Source organism: Fistularia commersonii, unplaced genomic scaffold, assembly GCF_037954325.1.
Source record: "Fistularia commersonii isolate RoL2024-O1a breed Wild unplaced genomic scaffold, RoL_Fcom_v1.0 HiC_scaffold_75, whole genome shotgun sequence".
In the NCBI taxonomy this organism is placed as follows: Eukaryota; Metazoa; Chordata; class Actinopteri; order Syngnathiformes; family Fistulariidae; genus Fistularia; species Fistularia commersonii.
This window is the reverse complement of record NW_028234033.1, coordinates 325,001-335,000: the sequence shown is the minus strand read 5'-3', so window position 1 is coordinate 335,000 and position 10,000 is coordinate 325,001.

Below are 10,000 nucleotides of genomic sequence, written 5' to 3'. Positions count from 1 at the left end.
GTGCTTTTCACCTCATTGCTGAGTGGATTTATAAACAGGAACACCGAAACAGCTCCTTTCAGCTTCACGGCAGAAACGCCCCTGGTAATCCATGGAGTACCAGGGGAAAGCCTGTAAAATAAGCCCATACACACTTCTAACATGGCCTTTATCACCCTGTTACTGCATTACGATGACACCCATTTGCTTTTGATCTCATTGTCTGCCAACGTACGGAAAAAGCGGGGGGGCATTAAGGGGGGGAGAGAGAGAGACATGGAGATTTTCTCAGCCTCTCATTCTTTTTTTTTTTTTTTTTTTAATTGAACATAAATAGTACACGCAAATGTACAAATAAACATGGCAAGGTAGAACTGAATGTCAATTAAACAACCAGGCATGAAGAAGAAAAGGACATAAGGACATTCGTTCTGTATGTATTCAGAAGTTAATAGTGTTAACGGTTTGTGAGAAATTTACATTGCTAGACAAAAAAAGAAATTAAAAGGAAATAATTAAATAAATAGATAGACCAATGAAATTAAAACCGAAAAAAAAAAATGCAAGGGGAATACAACATGTAATTAAGTTGGCGATTCACAAGGAATCTCAGACATCAAACTGTATATTTTTTGTTGTTTATATATAAACATATATAAACAAACATATATTGTTTGTTGTTTATTTTTGGGATATATTGAGGAATATTTAATGGAAAGGAGTCACAATCGCTTTTTGACAATGTCGAAGTGTATAGGTGGCTATAGAATTTAAAGTTTTCATTGGAAATGATAGCCTCATCTGTAATTTCCTTGTTGTTAAGACGGGCTTCCGCTTTGCTCCGCTCCTCCTCTCCTCCGCTCTTCCGCTCCGGGCCCTGGAACTCCCGATCCGCGGGACTTCGGTGAATTCCGGGCCAGTTTTTTGCTCTTCTGCTCTCCTCCCCTCCTCCGCTTCTTCGCTCCCCCGCTTTGGACCCTGGAACTCTTGAACAGGGCCGGGCTTCTGCCCTCCGCCTCTCCTCTGCTCATCCGCTCCAGGCCCTGGCACTCCCTGTGATCCAGTCATTCGCATGTGCGTGCCCGGAGGTCCGGGAGCTCCACTCAAACGTCCGGGGGGGGTAAGGGTAAGGGGTCCTGTCCCCCCCCCTCGCCGCCTCTGAGAAGAGAAACATCTCCTCCACTCCTCCGCTCCTCCGCTGCGGAACCAGGTATTACCGATCCGCCGGACTCAGGCGAATTGCAGAAAGGGGTTTTGCCGTCCTCTGCTCCTCCGCTCCTCCGTTTCGGGCCCTGGAACTCCCGAACCGCTGGACACAAGCGAATCACGGTCCGGGCTTCTGCTCTCCTCCGCTCCTCACCTCATCCGCTCCAGGCCCTGGTACTCCGTGTCCGCGGGAACCCCCCCCAACCCACAAAAACAAACTCTCACACACACACAAACACACGCACACACACACACACACACACACACACACATACACACGCATACACACACACAAACACACAAACACACACAGACACACCTGAACTCATCATAGCTGTGCTAATAGCATTGGCCGAAACGTTTCCACAACCAAACCAACATTAGCTCATCCACTCATTCACATATGTGTGTGCCCGGAGGTCCGGGAGCTCCAGTCATAAGTCCGGGTGATCTATGTCCGGAGAAGGCTCACATTAGCCGCTCTAAGGGGTCCTGCTGCCCCCCAGCTTCCCGGCCTTTGAGAAGAGACACATAACTCCGCTCTTCCGCTTCTCCGCTATGGGCCCTGGTACTCCCGATCCTCCGAACTCAGGTGAATTGCGTGACGTGCTTCTGCTCTCCTATAAGCCCCTACACACTTCGAACACGGCTGTTATCACCCTGTTACTGCATTTCAATGACACCCATTTGCTTTCGATCTCAGTGTCTGCCACCGTACGGAAAAGCGGGGGGGTGGGGGGTGGGGGGGCATAAGCGCATTCGTGCTGTAAGTAATCAGAAGTTAATAGTGTTAACGGTTTGCGAGAAATTTTTAATGCTAGACAAAAAAAGAAAATTAAAAGGATATAATTAAATAAATAGATAGAAAAATAAAATTAAAAACGAAAAAAAAAAAATTGTGAGGGGAATATAACATGTAATTAAGTTGGCGGTTCACAGGGAATCTCAGACATCAAACTGTTTTTAATTGAACATAAATAGTACACCCAAATATACAAATGTACAAATAAACATAGCAAGTTAGAACTGAATGTCAATGAAACAACCAGGCATGAGGAAGCAACGGACATGAGGACATTTGTTCTGTATGTAATGAGAAGTTAATAGTGTTACAGGTTTGTGAGAAATTTACAGTGCTAGACAAAAAAAGAAATTAAAAGGAAATAATTAGATAAATAGATAGACAAATGAAATTAAAACCAAAAAAAAAAAATGCAAGGGGAATACGACATGTAATTAAGTTGGCGATTCACAAGGAATCTCAGACATCAAACTGTATATTTTTTGTTGTTTATATATAAACATATATAAACAAACATATATTGTTTGTTGTTTATTTTTGGGATATATTGAGGAATATTTAATGGAAAGGAGTCACAATCGCTTTTTGACAATGTCGAAGTGTATACGTGGCTATAGAATTTAAAGTTTTCATTAGAAATTATAGCCTCATCTGTAATTTCCTTGTTGTTAAGACGGGCTTCCGCTTTGCTCCGCTCCTCCTCTCCTCCGCTCCTCCGCTCTTCCGCTCCGGGCCCTGGAACTCCCGATCCGCGGGACTTCGGTGAATGCCGGGCCAGTTTTTTGCTCTTCTGCTCTCCTCCCCTCCTCCGCTTCTTCGCTCCCCCGCTTTGGACCCTGGAACTCTTGAACAGGGCCGGGCTTCTGCCCTCCGCCTCTCCTCTGCTCATCCGCTCCAGGCCCTGGCACTCCCTGTGATCCAGTCATTCGCATGTGCGTGCCCGGAGGTCCGGGAGCTCCACTCAAACGTCCGGGGGGGGTAAGGGTAAGGTGTCCTGTCCCCACCCCTCGCCGCCTCTGAGAAGAGAAACATCTCCTCCACTCCTCCGCTCCTCCGCTGCGGAACCAGGTATTACCGATCCGCCGGACTCAGGCGAATTGCAGAAAGGGGTTTTGCCGTCCTCCGCTCCTCCGCTCCTCCGTTTCGGGCCCTGGAACTCCCGAACCGCTGGACACAAGCGAATCACGGTCCGGGCTTCTGCTCTCCTCCGCTCCTCACCTCATCCGCTCCAGGCCCTGGTACTCCGTGTCCGCGGGAACCCCCCCCAACCCACAAAAACAAACTCTCACACACACACAAACACACGCACACACACACACACACACACACACACACACACATACACACGCATACACACACACAAACACACAAACACACAGAGACACACCTGAACTCATCATAGCTGTGCTAATAGCATTGGCCGAAACGTTTCCACAACCAAACCAACATTAGCTCATCCACTCATTCACATATGTGTGTGCCCAGAGGTCCGGGAGCTCCAGTCATAAGTCCGGGTGATCTATGTCCGGAGAAGGCTCACATTAGCCGCTCTAAGGGGTCCTGCTGCCCCCCAGCTTCCCGGCCTTTGAGAAGAGACACATAACTCCGCTCTTCCGCTTCTCCGCTATGGGCCCTGGTACTCCCGATCCTCCGAACTCAGGTGAATTGCGTGACGTGCTTCTGCTCTCCTATAAGCCCCTACACATTTCGAACACGGCTGTTATCACCCTGTTACTGCATTTCAATGACACCCATTTGCTTTCGATCTCAGTGTCTGCCACCGTACGGAAAAGCGGGGGGTGGGGGGTGGGGGGGCATAAGCGCATTCGTGCTGTAAGTAATCAGAAGTTAATAGTGTTAACGGTTTGCGAGAAATTTTTAATGCTAGACAAAAAAAGAAAATTAAAAGGATATAATTAAATAAATAGATAGAAAAATAAAATTAAAAAGGAAAAAAAAAAAATTGTGAGGGGAATATAACATGTAATTAAGTTGGCGGTTCACAGGGAATCTCAGACATCAAACTGTTTTTAATTGAACATAAATAGTACACCCAAATATACAAATGTACAAATAAACATAGCAAGGTAGAACTGAATGTCAATGAAACAACCAGGCATGAGGAAGCAACGGACATGAGGACATTTGTTCTGTATGTAATGAGAAGTTAATAGTGTTACAGGTTTGTGAGAAATTTACAGTGCTAGACAAAAAACGAAATTAAAAGGAAATAATTAGATAAATAGATAGACAAATGAAATTAAAACCAAAAAAAAAAAATGCAAGGGGAATACGACATGTAATTAAGTTGGCGATTCACAAGGAATCTCAGACATCAAACTGTATATTTTTTGTTGTTTATATATAAACATATATAAACAATCATATATTGTTTGTTGTTTATTTTTGGGATATATTGAGGAATATTTAATGGAAAGGAGTCACAATCGCTTTTTGACAATGTCGAAGTGTATACGTGGCTATAGAATTTAAAGTTTTCATTAGAAATTATAGCCTCATCTGTAATTTCCTTGTTGTTAAGACGGGCTTAGCTTTGCTCCGCTCCTCCTCTCCTCCGCTCCTCCGCTCTTCCGCTCCGGGCCCTGGAACTCCCGATCCGCGGGACTTCGGTGAATTCCGGGCCAGTTTTTTGCTCTTCTGCTCTCCTCCCCTCCTCCGCTTCTTCGCTCCCCCGCTTTGGACCCTGGAACTCTTGAACAGGGCCGGGCTTCTGCCCTCCGCCTCTCCTCTGCTCATCCGCTCCAGGCCCTGGCACTCCCTGTGATCCAGTCATTCGCATGTGCGTGCCCGGAGGTCCGGGAGCTCCACTCAAACGTCCGGGGGGGATAAGGGTAAGGGGTCCTGCCCCCCCCCCCTCGCCGCCTCTGAGAAGAGAAACATCTCCTCCACTCCTCCGCTCATCCGCTGCGGAACCAGGTACTACCGATCCGCCGGACTCAGGCGAATTGCAGAAAGGGGTTTTGCTGTCCTCCGCTCCTCCGCTCCTCCGCTCCTCCGCTCCTCCGCTCCTCCGCTCCTCCGCTCCTCCGCTCCTCCGTTTCGGGCCCTGGAACTCCCGAACCGCTGGACACAAGCGAATCACGGTCCGGGCTTCTGCTCTCCTCCGCTCCTCACCTCATCCGCTCCAGGCCCTGGTACTCCGTGTCCGCGGGAACCCCCCCCAACCCACAAAAACAAACTCTCACACACACACAAACACACGCACACACACACACACACACACACACACACACAAACACACAAACACACACAGACACACCTGAACTCATCATCGCTGTGCTGATAGCATTGGCCGAAACGTATCCACAACCAAACCAACATTAGCTCATCCACTCATTCACATATGTGTGTGCCCAGAGGTCCGGGAGCTCCAGTCATAAGTCCGGGTGATCTATGTCCGGAGAAGACTCACATTAGCCGGTCTAAGGGGTCCTGCTGCCCCCCAGTTTCCCCGCCTTTGAGAAGAGACACATAACTCCGCTCTTCCGCTTCTCCGCTATGGGCCCTGGTACTCCCGATCCTCCGAACTCAGGTGAATTGCGTGACGTGCTTCTGCTCTCCTATAAGCCCCTACACACTTCGAACACGGCTGTTATCACCCTGTTACTGCATTTCAATGACACCCATTTGCTTTCGATCTCAGTGTCTGCCACCGTACGGAAAAAGCGGGGGGTGGGGGGGCATAAGCGCATTCGTGCTGTAAGTAATCAGAAGTTAATAGTGTTAACGGTTTGCGAGAAATTTTTAATGCTAGACAAAAAAAGAAAATTAAAAGGATATAATTAAATAAATAGATAGAAAAATAAAATTAAAAACGAAAAAAAAAAATTGTGAGGGGAATATAACATGTAATTAAGTTGGCGGTTCACAAGGAATCTCAGACATCAAACTGTTTTTAATTGAACATAAATAGTACACCCAAATATACAAATGTACAAATAAACATAGCAAGGTAGAACTGAATGTCAATGAAACAACCAGGGATGAGGAAGCAACGGACATCAGGACATTTGTTCTGTATGTAATGAGAAGTTAATAGTGTTACAGGTTTGTGAGAAATTTACAGTGCGAGACAAAAAAAGAAATTAAAAGGAAGTAATTAAATCAATAGATAGACAAATAAGAAATTAAAACGAAAAAAAAAAAAAAAAATTGCAAGGGGAATGTAACATGTAATCAAGTTGGTTTTTTTTTTTTGTTTTTTTTTTTTTACCAAAAAAAAAAGGAACCTCGGACATGGGTAACTATATTTTTTAGTTTTTGGATTTTTCCATAAGTTTTAAGGATTTTTTTTTTTTTTTTTTATATTTCAAAATCGTTTATGAAGACATTAAAATTTGGGGAGCATTTTTGCATTCTGTTCTTGTGAATGAAGAACTTGGCCAGGCCTAAAAGAACATTGACACAGAGTTCATCTGTTATGTTGCTTATAAGTAAACAGAATGTTATATCATCTTTTGAGAAGGAAACTGGTGACGATGGAATGAGAAGGAGAAAAAATATATGGTCAGTGGTTTCAATGTTGTCTTCACAAAATGTACAAATATTATCTTCAAAATTAAAGCGTACCCTCGATAATTCCTTAGATGGGTAGATGTCAGTCATAATTTTGAAGTGGGTCTCTTTTGCCTTGGGGGTATGGGTAGAGTCAGATACATGGTTCGCAGCGTGGCAATCGATTCCTCATCAAATTTATTTAAAATATCCTTTTTTTTTTTTTTGACGTCCAGGGAATAAGTTTCCTGTGAAACATTTCCTAATAAAGGAGTTGCCGCGCTTTCTGTCCACAATTGAGATTCCCTGGAGTGATAGTCGGGGTAACTGTGGTTGTACGGTTCGGTGCGTCATTATATTTTTGGTCAGGAATACAAATTGTCGAGGCAGTGCGTTTCGTAACTTTAGCAACTCTAATATGGGAGGCTTGAATCTGTGTGTAGTACAGAACTGCTCATTGTCCAGAGGACTGCCAGTGTCATCCATCAAGTCAATTATCGACCATATACCTTTCTCAAAGCATTCCTTGTAAAACAGAGGTTTGTTGCCATGCAGTACATATCGATTGTTCCAAACTATTATACTGTGTGGTGAGAAATTGTGTACGTATATCATTTTCCAGTATAATAATATTTGTTTATGGAACTCTGAACATTTGACAGGAATCTTGTTGATATCCAAGTCAGAGATAAGCAGAAGACTCAGGCCGCCGACTTTGTTGAATAAGTAGTTTGGAGTACAATACCAGAAAGAACGATGAGGTTTGATCCAGGATTTCAACCAGTTCACCTTCAATGTCCCATTCAAGCAGTCCGACTCTATCACTTTCAGCCCTCCTTCACTTGTTTCTTTCACCATATGTGATTTTTCTTAGATGGTGTGGTCTGTTCCTCCAGATAAAGTTGAAATTGATTTGGTTAACAGATTTTACGAGTTGATTTGGAGCAGCATTGGAATACGCTGGGTATATACATCTGGATAAACACATCCATTTTAGTCAAATATATCCGGCCTAATATTGATAAATCTCTCTGGAGCCATATATTAGAATTAAGCTTTACTTTGATTCAGTTTAGATTCAATGTTCCTGGATTGATTTAACGTTTGGTCCTTGGATAGGAAAATGCTCAAGTATTTTATTTCTGATTTCATGGAAACATCGCTGATTTCCTTTAGTGGCGAGTCATGCAGCGCAAGAAGTTTGCATTTCTTTAAGTTTAATGACAATCCTGAAGCCTTGGAGAATGTTTTGGTTGTTTTCGGCACTTATTGGGACTTGATGTTCATTTTTCAAAACTAAGGTTGTGTCATCTGCCAGCAGGCTAATAACAATTTCAGTCCCCAGCACGTCTAACTTTTGGATATCGTTGCTCTTTTCAACATAAACGGCTAGCATTTCGGTAGCAATTATAAATAAATAGGGTGAGATGGGGCAACCTTGGGGGATTCCCACATCAACATGGAAGCTCGGAGTGGTGCCGCTTGGCAGGGTGACACAGCTATGAATATTCTCATAGAGCCCACGGATCACATTCCTGAATATTTAACCAAATCCAAAATGTTCGAGCGTTGCTATGATAAATGGATGTTCGACCGAGTCAAAGGCTTTAGAAAAGTCCAAGAAGGATATGCGGCCATTATCTTCAATGCGATACGCCTCTAAACCCATCGCTCGCCCCGACTCGGGGAATCCTAGAGCCTACTTGCACCCCCGCCCTAACTTAACTCCCTCACTCGTGGAGCTCCCTGAGCTCCACACATCCCGGAGCATCACGCCGACTCATTCACATTTGAATGATTGTCTTTATTTTATGTCCGCTAGATAGAGGCATCCGCACATGCGCATCAGTGGAGCTTCAGGCCGGCTGAGGCATGGACTGAAAATCATAAAGACATGTGTGATGAGCTAAAAGGAAGATAAGCATATTTTTATAATAAATGTAAGAAAGAGAGGGTAATGCAGCCTCAGGGCGGCACTGGCCCGTGTCTCTCCAAGCCTGCCTTTGGGGGGGGGGGGGGGGCACGGAGCAGTGTCTCCCTGTGCCGGTCCCAAGCCCGGATAAATGCAGAGGGTTGCGTCAGGAGGGGCATCCGGCGTAAAACGTTTGCCAAAACCAAACATGCGAGTCAACCATAACTATACCATACCGGATGGGTCGCGGACCGGGTTAACAACGACCGCCATTGGTACTGATGACCTACAGGGTACTAATGGAAATCGGGCTACTGTGGGTCGAAGAACAAGAAGAAGAAGAAGAGGAGGAGTGCGTGTTCGGAAGCAGAGAGAGAGGAGGAAAGGAAAGAGCCTGGGACTGAGAGTAGGGACTTTGAATATTGGGACTATGACAGGAAAAGGTAGAGAGTTGATGGACACGATGCAGAGAAGGAAGCTGGATATACTGTGTGTCCAGGAGACCAGGTGGAAGGGTAGTAAGGCTAGAAGCTTAGGAGCAGGCTTTAAGTTATACTATTATGGTGCTGACAAGAAGAGAAATGGAGTAGGAGTCATCTTGAAGGAGGAGTTTGTAAGGAACGTCCTAGAGGTGAAAAGAATGTCAGATAGACTTATGAGTCTGAAATTGGAAATTGAAGGTGTGATGCTCAGTGTTGTTAGTGGCTATGCGCCACAGGTGGGATGTGAACCTGAAGAGAAGGAGAAGTTCTGGAATGAGTTGGATGAAGTGATGCAGAATATTCCCAGAAATGAGAGAGTGGTAATTGGTGCAGACTTCAATGGACATGTTGGTGAAGGCAATAGAGGGGATGAAGAAGTGATGGGCAGATATGGTATCCAGGATAGGAATGCAGAGGGACAGATGGTGGTAGATTTTGCAAAAGGGATGGAAATGGGTGTAGTGAATACCTTTTTCCAGAAAAAACAGGAACATAGGGTAACTTATAAGAGCGGAGGTAGGAGCACGCAGGTAGACTACATCTTGTATAGACGAGGTAACCTGAAAGAGATCGGTGACTGCAAAGTAGTTGTAGGTGGGCGTGTAGCCAGACAGCATAGGATGGCGGTTTGTGCGACGACTCTGGTGACAAGGTAGATGACGAGGACAAAGGCAGAGCAGAGGACAAAGTGGTGGAAGCTGAAAAGGGAGGAGCGTTGCACGGTTTTCAGGGAGGAGTTGAGAAAGGGTCTGGGTGGTCAGGGTGAGCTGCCAGATGATTGGACAACAACAGCTAGTGTTATCAGGGAGACAGGTAGAAGAGTACTCGGTTTGTCATCTGGAAGGAAAGTTGATAAGGAGACTTGGTGGTGGAATGAGGAAGTGCAGGAGTATATACGGAGAAAGCGGTTAGCGAAGAAGAAGTGGGATACTGAGAGGACTGAAGAGAACAGAAAGCAGTTCAGGGAGATGCGGCGAAAGGTAAAGATGGCGGTAGCGAAGGCAAAACAAAGGGCGTATGATGACTTGTATGCTCAGTTGGATAGTAAGGAGGGTGAGAACGATCTATATAGGTTGGCGAAACAGAGAGATAAAGATGGAAAGG